We start from the raw sequence: 13,373 nt of genomic DNA, 5'->3' as shown, positions 1-13,373 counted from the left end.
AACATGTGATTCTAACTAAGGAGGGAAAACGGTGTGGTAGAATTTCCCTAAAATCACAGAGGCTTTGTGTCATGCTTCCTAAATAAAAGGAATAAAATAACATTGTCAAGAAGACTGTGGAAAAGATAATTTTAAAAAAGAGATGACTCTTAGTTTGGAAAAATATTTTGAGTGGATCAAGCTCTTTTCAGTGTGCCTTAAAACAAAATACCTGTATTTCGAGACTCTTTTCTTGTAAGGCAGCCATTGATTTAAAAATCCTCGTCTCGTTGACTCACATTATTTCTTATCCATCAGGTGAATTAAAGATGACCAGGTTAGTAGTTTGCACTTCAGAAAATCATGAGCTTCTCCATGGCAATTTATGGTCTCTGGATAGCTTGTGTTGCTTCCTTCCCTTTCCCTTTCCCTTTCCCTTTCCCTTTCCCTTCCTTCCCTCCTTCCTTCTTCTTTCTTTTTTTTTTTTTTTTTGATGGAGTCTTGCTCAGTCACCCAGGCTGAAGTGCAGTGGTGCGACCTCGGCTCACAGAAACCTCCGCTTCCCGGGTTCAAGTGATTCTCCTGCCTCAACCTCCAAGTAGCTGGGACTGCAGGCATGCGCCACCAAGCCTGGCTAATTTTTGTATTTTTAATAGAGACAGGGCTTCACCGTGTTGGCCAGGCTGGTCTCAAACTCCTGACCTCAAGTGATCTGCCTGCCTGAGCCTCCCAAAGTGTTGAGATTACAGGTGTGAGCCAGCATGCCCAGCCACCTAGCCTTATTTCTTTAGAGGTTTTCCTTAAATGTGCTCATTACTTCTCCAAATGGCAAACATATGACTTGGAGTATCAAAACCTATCTAAGTCTATGCAATTTGTGACCAGAGACAAATTTATGTGTGGGGAAAAGAAATGAGCCATCCTTTTTAAATTAGTGACCACCAGCCTGGCCACTAAAACTACCAGGACACAGACCTACACTTCAAAACTTTTTCCTATGTCGATCTTCTGAGAATCAATTTTTATTACCTTCCTTATGAGAAATTAGACAAAATGCAAAGCATCAGTATCTTAGAGCAATTATTTTTACTCTGTTAAAGCTAAGAGCTTCCATTTTCATGAATAACATACAGTCCCAAAGCATGGTGGGTGATGAGAAGGAAGTCTTCAATTCTCCCAGTTAATTTTGTCCAGTATTTTGCCTACCTCCAAATTAGAATGTCTGTCCAGGCTAGCAGAGCTGTATGGTCACCAAGGGGACTCAGGTTTTTGGGAGTCTGACATTTATTTATTTGTTTTCATAACCAACTTCAAGAAAAATAATTCAAAAGTTATAAAAAGAAAGTCAGGTACAAATATAAATGTTTATTTAGAATGAGAAAGAAATCACATCTAAGTATAACTTTTAAAAGCTAACAAATACCACAAATAGAAGAATCCTGAAAAATTATATACATTTATATATGTTTATAATATGTGTATATATAGTACATATGTATATCTACATACATCTATACATATATTTGTATATATACACATACATAATATGTAATACACATTATATATATGTGTGTGTGTGTATATATATATATATATATATATAATTACTTAACTCCCTAATACATCTTTTCATTTTTTGGCTGTAATCTATCAATCAACTTTTCATGAGACATCAATTTTTTAATATTTTTAATAAAGACAGTAGTGAGGTAATTTAGTCTTTCCTCAAGCATGTCTGATTGAAATTTATAGAATGCAATTACTTAGAAACTTTCTGCCTTTATAACTTGTTTTGGGTAATGTCCTGAAATTTTAAGAATTGTTGCCAAATTTGGAAAAATTTCTAATAAGTTTCTTTCATATACAAATTATGAGATTTTAGGCCATTGTTGAGTACATTTTTTGGTGGGAGAGAACTTTTGATTGAGAATCAATAAAAGCCTAACTCTCACAATTTTAGTCATCTGATTATTGGAAGTTGAAATTATGTTTCCAGATACTTCAAGCCTCATTCCTCATTTATCTTTCACTGCTCACATGTTCTGAAAATAGGAACTGTAGGCACCTTTGTGTAATATGCAAGATGAACAGTCACAGGAGATGGCAGAAGTTTTTCTGGAAGCAAACTATGCAGTGGCTAGCAATCTAACTATACATAGAGTTGGCTGTGAACCATGTAAGTATATTATGCTGGACCCAGCACTTCTCCATGGCTGCTCTGGGACCTTCTGCCAAGAGGAGGAGTATGATGCAGGAGAAGTCGTGGTAGAAGATGACAACAGCATTACCCAATTGCAATAAGAATATCTTACTTTAGCAAATTTTACAAAAGCATATGAACATGTGAACACTTTACTAGGAATTAATCTTCTTCATTAGTTTCAGAGTAAACCCATTTCTGGCCATGATTACAATAGGAGAGCTGTCCTTGTCCAAGTCTTTAGTATTTGCAGAGGAGCCAAAAAATACAGGGACCATGCTTTGTGGCCCTCTCCATTCATCCATGCCATGAACATCTGTGTAGCTGTAAGAGGAAGCTATATATTTTACTCCTCTGTTAGTGCATTTTCATTTGAGTTTGCCCACATGGATACGTAGGAATGAATGAAGTTAGCGAGCTTTTTGGGGGTGCAGTGGTAGTCGGTATATAGCCTAATGGAACATTGTGAAATTTTTAATTATATGATCACTGGGATGCCTCATAAATGTACAGAAAAATATTTCAAATAAGATTTTCAAATGTAATAAGTTTAATATTCAACCAAATAATGAATGTTAGGTGAAAATGATGAATTATGACCTGAAAGGAAAATGGGAAGGATACATAAATATCCACAAAAGCAAAAAGATATTAGCGTAACATTACAAAATCCAACCAGAATATTTGAAAAAAAAATAAGGGTAAATACCACTCTGCATTTTCCCTTCTCCTAGGGAAGAAGTTATTTATGTAGAGTAGAAAATATGATAGGATATTTCCTTTTTGAAGGTGGTAGCAGGTGGCTGCCTGTTGGAGTGTGAAAAACAAGTAGAATCATTTGGATGCAATTCTGAAAATATTAATCAAATGACAAAAATACAAGCAGGGAATAATTTTCCCTACCTCTTGGGATTTTTTTGTGGAGAAACTTAGGAAGCTATTGGAATAATGGAAGGTGATAAACTATGTCTCTAAGAAATAATAACTACCAACATAAAATGAGATGAATTATTTGATAATAGAGACTGTGAAAAGATGCCTATCTTTCAAAACATATTCAATATAGATTTCTTCTTTAGCAGTTAGTTACTGTGTATTTAAAATTTTTACACGTCTTCAGAAGCTCACTGTATGCAATATTGCAATATATATTTGTATTATTGCCCAAAGAAACTGACAAGGACTAATTTTTTAGTTGACATTAGTTGAGTCTAGTAACCCTTTTTGATTTTCTGTGCAGAGGAATGTGTCTGTGTGTCTGTGTAACCGTGTATCTGAGCTTCCATACCAATAGATTGAGAATCTAAAAGCTTATGTTTTATTTCTACCCGTCACCAACTAATTCTTTAATTTTAGAAAAATTCCTTAAATTAAGCCTTAGTTTTATAATCTGTATAGTGAAGACTGGGGCATACAATATCTAAGATTTCTTTACATTCGAACATTCTATGATTCTATGTATGTCTGATTGAATACTAGTATTCCTTTATTCAGGAAATTGATTAAACAAAACCTAGGCTATTGAAAATGAAAATATGATTAAGATTACTGATTCCATAACTAAAGTAACCAGGTAATGAGTGTTAATGGCCCTAAGATCACTTGAGGGTTCCACCTAATGCTGTCATCTCTCCATCAGCCGTAATTTTCTGCCTTTTTTCTCTCCTCAGTCTCAGCAGATGATCTTATCTCCTGCTACATCTAGAAAGTAGAAGCCATCAGACTCCATCTTCTCGCCACTGAGGCTACAAAAGATATCTACACCTGCAACCCTTTCCCTTTTTTTCTTCTTGCCTTTTGTCATGACGTATAAAGCGTCCCTTATCCAATAAAGAGCTAAACATTCTGCTTGGGGTTGTAGCCCCTTCCCTCTTACTTCAAGGACTTCAATGCTCCCTCCTCCTGGAAAAAGCCTCCTCCCTCGGCTTCCCTGAAGCCACACCCTGCTGAATTTTCACCTACCAAATTATCCCTGCTCTCTCTTCTTAGTTTGTTTCCAGGATTCCCTCTCTGTCTCAGATCTATCATTGTTGGAGGCCATCTGTGCTTGGTCCAAGGTTCTCTTCTGCCTTTTCTCAGTCCTCACTTCTAGGTGCTCTCATACATTCTCACAGCTTTATATCCTTTCTATTCGCTGACAAATGTCAAATATATATGTTCAGCATGACAGCATATGCAAATAACTGCATATTTGCAAATGACTACATGACTATTACTTGTATGTTTCTCAAATATTCAAATTTAGGCTATATAAAGCCAAATTCTCAATCCTGTCTTTAACTACTTTCAACTTGGAAATAAAACATTCAATTCTCTCTCTGTCTATGGCCTCCATGCTCATGAGAGCTCAGGTGAGCAGCTATGGTCTTGATTGCTCTTGTTCCTACCATCAACATTCAAGCCTAGAGTACTGTTGTTTCTCCCTCCCAATTATGTCATGAACCTGGCTGCCTCTCTTCATTTCAAATGTAAGCTTCTTAGTCCACACCACTGTTTTCTCACATGGGCTTTTGTAATAGTTTCATGGCCTCCTCTCTGCTTCCACTTTTGTTTATTTATATCCCCTGCTCTCCCAGCATTGAGAGTATACAATAAAGATGCTATTATTAGAAAAGTGATATTAAGACAATAATTATTCAGGGAATACAGAAAAGTAAGAATAACAATGTCAAAATCTCCTGAAACCCTACCACTTGGAAATGTGAGCTAAATATTGTTGTAAAAATCTGTTTATACATTTCTTAGGTGGATAGATGGCAGACATTGTTTTATAAGAAGAGATACTATTTACTATTATTATATTTTATTAATAGCCACTCCTTTAAAATGTGTGTGTACATATGTGTGTGTGTATACATGCATATATAGTTATAACATTTACAATTTTGTCAAAATAAGGAAAATTTTATAAAGAATAAACAGCATTAAAGGGCTTGCTATAAAAAGCAACAATCGGTTACCACATCCCATCCCTTCCTGAGTATGTCATCTTAAACCCTTGATAACTTTTATTTTACATTTTTAAAATTCTAAGTTGATTAGTTATGATTTGGATCATCTACTTTATTTTTTTATTTTTTTATTTTTTTTTATTATACTTTAGGGTTTTAGGGTACATGTGCACAATGTGCAGGTTTGTTACATATGTATCCATGTGCCATGTTGATTTCCTGCACCCATTAACTCGTCATTTAGCATTAGGTGTATCTCCTAATGCTGTCCCTCCCCCCTCCCCCCACCCCACAACAGTCCCCGGAGCGTGATGTTCCCCTTCCTGTGTCCATGAGTTCTCATTGTTCAATTCCCACCTATGAGTGAGAACATGCGGTGTTTGGTTTTTTGTCCCTGCGATAGTTTACTGAGAATGATGTTTTCCAGTTTCATCCATGTCTCTACAAAGGACACGAACTCATCATTTCTTATGGCTGCATAGTATTCCATGGTGTATATGTGCCACATTTTCTTAATCCAGTCTATCGTTGTTGGACATTTGGCTTGGTTCCAACTCTTTGCTATTGTGAATAGTGCCGCAATAAACATACGTGTGCATGTGTCTTTATAGCAGCATGATTTATAGTCCTTTGGGTATATACCCAGTAATGGGATGGCTGGGTCAAATGGTATTTCTAGTTCTAGATCCCTGAGGAATCGCCACACTGACTTCCACAATGGTTGAACTAGTTTACAGTCCCACCAACAGTGTAAAAGTGTTCCTATTTCTCCACATCCTCTCCAGCACCTGTTGTTTCCTGATTTTTTAATGATGGCCATTCTAACTGGTGTGAGATGGTATCTCACTGTGGTTTTGATTTGCGTTTCTCTGATGGCCAGTGATGAGGAGCATTTCTTCATGTGTTTTTTGGCTGCATAAATGTCTTCTTTTGAGAAGTGTCTGTTCATGTCCTCTGCCCACTTTTTGATGGGGTTGTTTGTTTTTTTCTTGTAAATTTGTTTGAGTTCATTGTAGATTCTGGATATTAGCCCTTTGTCAGATGAGTAGGTTGCAAAAATTTTCTCCCATTCTGTAGGTTGCCTGTTCACTCTGATGATAGTTTCTTTTGCTGTGCAGAAGCTCTTTAGTTTAATGAGATCCCATTTGTCGATTTTGGCTTTTGTTGCCATTGCTTTTGGTGTTTTAGACATGAAGTCCTTGCCCAAGCCTATGTCCTGAATGGTATTGCCTAGGTTTTCTTGTAGGATTTTAATGGTTTTAGGTCTAACATATAAGTCTTTAATCCATCTTGAATTAATTTTTGTATAAGGTGTAAGGAAGGGATCCAGTTGCAGCTTTCTACATATGGCTAGCCAGTTTTCCCAGCACCATTTATTAAATAGGGAATCCTTTCCCCATTTCTTGTTTTTGTCAGGTTTGTCAAAGATCAGATAGTTGTAGCTATGCGGCATCATTTCTGAGGGCTCTGTTCTGTTCCATTGATCTATGTCTCTGTTGTGGTACCAGTACCATGCTGTTTTGGTTACTGTAGCCTTGTAGTATAGTTTGAAGTCAGGTAGCGTGATGCCTCCAGCTTTGTTCTTTTGGCTTAGGATTGACTTGGCGATGCGGGCTCTTTTTTGGTTCCATATGAACTTTAAAGTAGTTTTTTCCAATTCTGTGAAGAAAGTCATTGGTAGCTTGATGGGGATGGCATTGAATCTATAAATTACCTTGGGCAGTATGGCCATTTTCACGATATTGATTCTTCCAACCCATGAGCATGGAATGTTCTTCCATTTGTTTGTATCCTCTTTTATTTCATTGAGCAGTGGTTTGTAGTTCTCCTTGAAGAGGTCCTTCACATCCCTTGTAAGTTGGATTCCTAGGTATTTTATTCTCTTTGAAGCAATTGTGAATGGGAGTTCACTCATGATTTGGCTCTCTGTTTGTCTGTTATTGGTGTACAAGAATGCTTGTGATTTTTGTACATTAATTTTGTATCCTGAGACTTTGCTGAAGTTGCTAATCAGCTTAAGGAGATTTTGGGCTGAGACAATGGGGTTTTCTAGATATACAATCATGTCATCTGCAAACAGGGACAATTTGACTTCCTCTTTTCCTAATTGAATACCCTTTATTTCCTTCTCCTGCCTGATTGCTCTGGCCAGAACTTCCAGCACTATGTTGAATAGGAGCGGTGAGAGAGGGCATCCCTGTCTTGTGCCAGTTTTCAGAGGGAATGCTTCCAGTTTTTGCCCATTCAGTATGATATTGGCTGTGGGTTTGTTGTAGATAGCTCTTATTATTTTGAGATACGTCCCATCAATACCTAATTTATTGAGAGTTTTTAGCATGAACGGTTGTTGAATTTTGTCAAAGGCCTTTTCTGCATCTATTGAGATAATCATGTGGTTTTTGTCTTTGGTTCTGTTTATATGCTGGATTACATTTATTGATTTCCGTATGTTGAACCAGCCTTGCATCCCAGGGATGAAGCCCACTTGATCATGGTGGATAAGCTTTTTGATGTGCTGCTGGATTCGGTTTGCCAGTATTTTATTGAGGATTTTTGCATCAATGTTCATCAAGGATATTGGTCTGAAATTCTCTTTTTTGGTTATGTCTCTGCCAGGTTTTGGTATCAGGACGATGCTGGCTTCATAAAATGTGTTAGGGAGGATTCCCTCTTTTTCTATCGATTGGAATAGTTTCAGAAGGAATGGTACCAGTTCTTCCTTGTACCTCTGGTAGAATTCAGCTGTGAATCCATCAGGTCCTGGACTCTTTTTGGTTGGTAAGCTATTGATTATTGCCACAATTTCAGAACCTGTTATTGGTCTATTCAGAGATTCAACTTCTTCCTGGTTTAGTCTTGGGAGGGTGTATTTGTCGAGGAATTTGTCCATTTCTTCTAGATTTTCTAGTTTGTTTGCATAGAGGTGTTTGTAGTATTCTCTGATGGTAGATTGTATTTCTGTGGGATCGGTGGTGATATCCCCTTTTTCGTTTTTTATTGCATCTATTTGATTCTTCTCTCTTTTTTTCTTTATTAGTCTTGCTAGCGGTCCATCAATTTTGTTGATCTTTTCAAAAAACCAGCTCCTGGATTCATTAATTTTTTGAAGGGTTTTTTGTGTCTCTATTTCCTTCAGTTCTGCTCTGATTTTAGTTATTTCTAGCCTTCTGCTAGCTTTTGAATGTGTTTGCTCTTGCTTTTCTAGTTCTTTTAATTGTGATGTTAGGGTGTCAATTTTGGATCTTTCCTGCTTTCTCTTGTGGGCATTTAGTGCTATAAATTTCCCTCTACACACTGCTTTGAACGTGTCCCAGAGATTCTGGTATGTTGTGTCTTTGTTCTCGTTGGTTTCAAAGAACATCTTTATTTCTGCCTTCATTTCATTATGTACCCAATAGTCATTCAGGAGCAGGTTGTTCAGTTTCCATGTAGTTGAGCGGTTTTGACTGAGTTTCTTAATCCTGAGTTCTAGTTTGATTGCACTGTGGTCTGAGAGACAGTTTGTTATAATCTCTGTTCTTTTACATTTGCTGAGAAGAGCTTTCCTTCCAACTATGTGGTCAATTTTGGAATAGGTGTGGTGTGGTGCTGAAAAAAATGTATATTCTGTTGATTTGGGGTGGAGAGTTCTGTAGATGTCTATTAGGTCCACTTTATGTAGAGCTGAGTTCAATTCCTGGATATCCTTGTTAACTTTCTGTCTCGTTGATCTGTCTAATGCTGACAGTGGGGTGTTAAAATCTCCCATTATTATTGTGTGGGAGTTTAAGTCCCTTTGTAGGTCACTGAGGACTTGCTTTATGAATCTGGGTGCTCCTGTGTTGGGTGCATATATATTTAGGATAGTTAGCTCTTCTTGTTGAATTGATCCCTTTACCATTATGTAATGGCCTTCTTTGTCTCTTTTGATCTTTGTTGGTTTAAAGTCTATTTTATCAGAGACTAGGATTGCAACCCCTGCCTTTTTTTGTTTTCCAGTTGCTTGATAGATCTTCCTCCATCCCTTTATTTTGAGTCTATGTGTGTCTCTGCACGTGAGATGGGTTTCCTGAATACAGCACACTGATGGGTCCTGACTCCTTATCCAGTTTGCCAGTCTGTGTCTTTTAATTGGAGCATTTAGCCCATTTACATTTAACGTGAATATTGTTATGTGTGAATCTGATCCTGTCATCATGATGTTAGTTGGTTATTTTGCTCGTTAGTTGCTATAGTTTCTTCCTAGCCTCGATGGTCTTTACAATTTGGCATGTTTTTGCAGGGGCTGGTACCGGTTGTTCCTTTCCATGTTTAGTGCTTCCTTCAGGAGCTCTTTTAGGGCAGGCCTGGTGGTGACAAAATCACTCAGCGTTTGCTTGTCTGTAAAGTATTTTATTTCTCCTTCACTTATGAAGCTTAGTTTGGCGGGATAGGAAATTCTGGGTTGAAAATTCTTTTCTTTAAGAATGTTGAATATCGGCCCCCACTCTCTTCTGGCTTGTAGAGTTTCTGCTGAGAGATCAGCTGTTAGTCTGATGGGCTTCCCTTTGTGGGTAACCCGACCTTTCTCTCTGGCTGCCCTTAACAATTTTTCCTTCATTTCAACTTTGGTGAATCTGACAATTATGTGTCTTGGAGTTGCCCTTCTCGAGGAGTATCTTTGTGGCGTTCTCTGTATTTCCTGAATCTGAATGCTGGCCTGCCTTGCTAGATTGGGGAAGTTCTCCTGGATAATATCTTGCAGAGTGTTTTCCAACTTGGTTCCATTCTCCCCATCATTTTCAGGTACACCAATCAGACGTAGGTTTGGTCTTTTCACATAGTCCCAAATTTCTTGGAGGCTTTGTTCATTTCTTTTTATTCTTTTTTCTCTAAACTTCCCTTCTCTCTTCATTTCATTCATTTCATCTTCTATCAGCGATACCCTTTCTTCCAGTTGATCGCATCTGCTACTGAGGCTTCTGCATTCTTCGCGTAGTTCTCGAAACTTGGCTTTCAGCTCCATCATCTCCTTTAAGCCCTTCTCTCCATTGGTTATTCTAGTTATCCATTCTTCTAATTTTTTTTCAAAGTTTTTAACTTCTTTGCTATTGTTTTGAATTTCCTCTCGTAGTTCAGAGTAGTTTGATCGTCTGAAGCCTTCTTCTCTCAACTCATCAAAGTCATCCTCCATCCAGCTTTGTTCCGTTGCTGGTGAGGAACTGCGTTCCTTTGGAGGAGGAGAGGTGCTCTGTTTTTTAGAGTTTCCAGTTTTTTTGGTCTGTTTTTTCCCCATCTTTGTGGTTTTGTCTACTTTTTGTCTTCGATGATGGTGATGTACAGATGGGTTTTTGGTGTGGGTGTCCTTTCTGTTTGTTAATTTTCCTTCTACCAGACAAGACCCTCAGCTGCAGGTCTGTTGGAGTTTACTAGAGGTCCACTCCAGACCCTGTTTGGCTGGGTGTCAGCACCGGTGGCTGCAGAACAGCGGATTTTCGTGAGACCACAAATTCAGCTGTCTGATAGTTCCTCTGAAAGTTTTGTCTCAGAGGAGTACCCGGTTGAATGAGGTGTCAGTCTGTCCCTACTGGGGGGGTGCCTCCCAGTTAGGCTGCTCAGGGGTGAGGGACCCACTTTAGGAGGCAGTCTGTCCGTTCTCAGATCTCCAGCTGCGTGCTGGGAGAACCACTACTCTCTTCAAAGCTGTCAGTCAGACAGGGACATTTAAGGCTGTGGAGGTTCTCGCTGAGTTTTTGGTTGTCTGTGCCCTGCCCCCAGAGGTGGAGCCTACAGAGGCAGGCAGGCCTCCTTGAGCTGTGGTGGGCTCCACCCAGTTCGAGCTTCCTGGCTGCTTTGTTTACCTAAGCAAGCCTGGGCAATGGCGGGAGCCCCTCCCCCAGCCTCGTTGCCGCCTTGCAGCTTGATCTCAGACTGCTGTGCTAGCAATCAGCAAGACTCTGTGGGCATAGGACCCTCCGAGCCAGGTGCGGGACACAAACTCCTAGTGTGCCGTTTTCCAGGCCCGTTGGAAAAGCGCAGTATTAGGACGGGACTGACCCGATATTCCAGGTGCCGTCTGTTTCCCTTTTCTTTGACTAGGAAAGGGAACTCCCTGACCCCTTGCGCTTCCCGAGTGAGGCAATGCCTCGCCCTGCTTCGGCTCGCGCACAGTGCGCTTCACCGACTGTCCTGAACCCACTGTTAGGCACTCCCTAGTGAGATGAAACCGGTACCTCAAGCAGAAATGCAGAAATCACCCGTCTTCTGTGTCGCTGGGGCTGGGAGCTGGAGACCGGAGCTGTTCCTATTCGGCCATCTTGGCTCCAACAATGTTTATTTTTAAGTTTAATAAGACATTTCAAATTTGCACGAAGGCAGGTTCACCCAGACAGTTTCCACATAAATCTGGTGAGAAATTTTCAGACCTGATAAAATGTTTATGAACCTTTCTTCGTTACTGTGAAATGTACAAGGCTTAACTGTTTTCTTGTTAATCAGCAAAGTTAGAACAAGATATTTATCTACTTCTTCTTTGTTTTTGTAGCATCCAGGGTGAAGATAATATGTCGATGATGTTCAATGAATGCTTCATGATTGCAGGACTAAAAGTTGTTCCGGTGCGTTGGTGAGTCACAAGTAGAGAAGTTTTTATATTCTATTTTTCTACTGGGCGCGGTGGCGGGCGCCTGTAGTCCCAGCTGCTCCGGAGGCTGAGGCGGGAGAATGACGTGAACCTGGGGGGCGGAGCTTGCAGTGAGCCGAGATCGCGCCGCTGCACTCCAGCCCAGGCGACAGCGAGACTCTGGGCGTGGTGGCGGGCGCCTGTAGTCCCAGCTGCTCCGGAGGCTGAGGCGGGGGAGGATCATCTACTTTAAACATTATCTACCAACTTCCTGCCATGGTAAATGAGGTTTTAGCTCACTTATACTTCCTCTGACTCCCCTCTCTTCCTCTTCCCACAGCAAGTTTTACTACTTTTAATTCCTCTTTTGGTTACTTTCATACCTCCAAGACTATATGTTTTCCCCTGATTTCTTGTTCTGTTAGTTAGACACAACCTATCTTGACCCCATACCTTGTAAGGTGAAGAAGGCCCTCAATCTCTCCCCACTTTCTCTTCCTTACCTTTGCAAGATTTGTTTTCACTTTTGTATTAGTGAGCCTGAAAAAAATTACCTTTTATCATATAACTACAGTTTGATTGTCTATGTTTTGACTCTGTTTAGACGTTAGAATTTGAAAAATCAGCAGGCATTGCTTACATTATCACAACTATGTGAATGTGTTTCATTGCTGAGCCAAACAGTGATTACATAACATAGTTTTTGTGTACAGTGCCCCTTTCCCTCAAATTTCTACTTGTCTTTTTTTTTTTTTCTTTAGCCAATCTTTAGGTTTATGATAGCCATTTTAAGGATACTATCAAGTTTATGAAATACCACTCTGCCCCGGCATACACCTTTTTTAAAATGTACACTTATTTTCAGACCCTACTTTAGGAATGATTTTGCTGCACAGCAGTCAGCTTGGATCTTCCCTTTCTTCTTGTCCCAGGTTAGACTTGCTGTTTCCTACATCCCGTGCCTTCCCCCTTTTTAATTACTTTTTTCAATGTTTCTTTCTGACCCATAAGTAACCTCATAATAAACGATGCGGGGGAGATACATTTTCTGAGTCTTTAGAGATTGGAAAATACTTTTATTCTCTAATCATACTTGATGAATGATTTGGCTGGGTAAAGATGTTTAAGTTCAAAGTCAGTTTTCATCAGACTTTTGAAGTTGATGCTCCTTGCATGACTTCACTGTTGCTGTCTTTTCTCTCTGAAACTTTTAGAATATTCCCTTTAACCTTGATATTTGCAAATCTCTCAATATTATGTTTAGGATTTTTTTTTTTTTTTTTTTTTTTTTGAGACGGAGTCTTGCTCTTTCACCCAGGCCAGAGTGCAGTGGCACGATCTCGGCTCACTGCAAGCTCCGCCTCCCGGGTTCATGCCATTCTCCTGCCTCAGCCTCCAGAGTAGCTGGGACTACAGGCGCCCTCCACCGCGCCCTGCTAATTTTTTGTATTCTTAGTAGAGATGGGGTTTCACCGTGTTAGCCAGGATGGTCTCGATCTCCTGACCTCGTGATCCGCCCACCTCGGCCTCCCAAAGTGCTGGGATTACAGGCGTGAGCCACCGCGCCCGGCCTATGTTTAGGATTTTTTAAAAAATTTCACTTACCGTGCTGGACAGTTCCTGGAGCCGCAAGAAAGCTAATGCGTGCTATCATCTTTTCACA

The 13,373-nt window shown here is 39.6% G+C and overlaps 1 protein-coding gene across 1 annotated transcript in view; it reads right to left on the bottom strand.

Moving 5' to 3' along the window:
* Positions 1–11,953: 11,953 nt before the first annotated feature.
* LOC129469797 (putative uncharacterized protein encoded by LINC00472) overlaps positions 11,954–13,373 on the bottom strand; it is a 190,876-nt gene continuing 189,456 nt past the window's right edge. Inside the window, exon 8 of the mRNA XM_055256833.2 lies at positions 11,954–12,917. The gene's annotated coding sequence lies outside the window, so the exon portion shown is untranslated. The remainder of the gene's footprint in view (positions 12,918–13,373) is intronic.

Source organism: Symphalangus syndactylus, chromosome 2 (assembly GCF_028878055.3).
Source record: "Symphalangus syndactylus isolate Jambi chromosome 2, NHGRI_mSymSyn1-v2.1_pri, whole genome shotgun sequence".
Classification (NCBI taxonomy): Eukaryota; Metazoa; Chordata; class Mammalia; order Primates; family Hylobatidae; genus Symphalangus; species Symphalangus syndactylus.
This window is presented reverse-complemented; position numbering and strand designations above follow the sequence as displayed.